The 981-nt window shown below is 49.5% G+C and overlaps 1 protein-coding gene across 1 annotated transcript in view; it reads left to right on the top strand.

The window, feature by feature from the left end:
• LOC109925183 (transducin-like enhancer protein 1) overlaps positions 1 to 981 on the top strand; it is an 88,928-nt gene that overhangs the window by 51,063 nt on the left and 36,884 nt on the right. The window lies entirely within an intron of this gene.

The raw sequence follows: 981 nt of genomic DNA, 5'->3' as shown, positions 1-981 counted from the left end.
GGGCATTAAGGGTGAGTTAAGGCCGACTGTGAGGCCCATAATCAGGGACAATAAAGGTGAGTTAAGGCCTACTGTGAGGCCCATAATCAGGGACAATAAGGGTGAGTTAAGGCCTACTGTGCGGCCCATAATCAGGGACAATAAGGGTGAGTTAAGGCCTACTGTGAGGCCCTTAATCAGGGACAATAAGGGTGAGTTAAGACCTACTGTGAGGCCCATAATCAGGGACAATAAGGGTGAGTTAAGACCTACTGTGTGGCCCATAATCGGGGACAATAAGAGTGAGTTACGACCTACTGTGAGGGCCATTAAAGGGGGTCAACTTGTGTTTTCTGGCTGGCATCCCGCAAAATTCAGGCAGCAACCTGGAGACAGTCTCTGGACAACAGAATAGGGACCCAGGACATGAGCCAGATTTTATGCCCTGCCTCCTGAAATAATTCCAGAGAGGCCGGTATCCTGCCAGAGAGGCCGGTATTCTGTCACCAAGTCACCCATCCTTTACATGTGCATAGTACTTGACACTGGTTCAGCGCCCTCAAAGCTGGCTGTCTGAGTGATCGTCCTGTTCTTATCTGTCAGTCAGGGCTCCCTGGTTGAACCAGGTTAACAGCCCCCATCAGGGAACTCATATTCTATGAGGTCCACTTGCTGACCTTGTTACAATCACTACACCTCCCCACCTGGTCACAGCTGTGGCTCAAGGTCTTAAATTTCTTAAACATTTCCCTGCCCCCCCCATTCTCTCTCACTCTCTCTCTTTCTCTCTCAATTACTCAAACTGCAAGCTGCAGTTCCATTTGAGTTGAAGGGTCTCTATAAACAGCCAGCTGACATAGTGCTGGGTGAGGAGCCTGCTGTTGGAGACCCCACCAAAACCCAAAATCTTGCTTCAGAGATAGTAGGAACTGCAGATGCTGGAGAATCTGAGATAACAAGGTGTAGAGCTGGATGAACAGAGCAGGCCAAGCAGCATCAGAG

The sequence above is a fragment of the Rhincodon typus genome, chromosome 29, assembly GCF_021869965.1.
Source record: "Rhincodon typus isolate 14 chromosome 29, sRhiTyp1.1, whole genome shotgun sequence".
Lineage (NCBI taxonomy): Eukaryota > Metazoa > Chordata > Chondrichthyes > Orectolobiformes > Rhincodontidae > Rhincodon > Rhincodon typus.
Note: the sequence above shows the minus strand (reverse complement) of the source record. Positions and strands in the feature narration are given on the sequence as shown.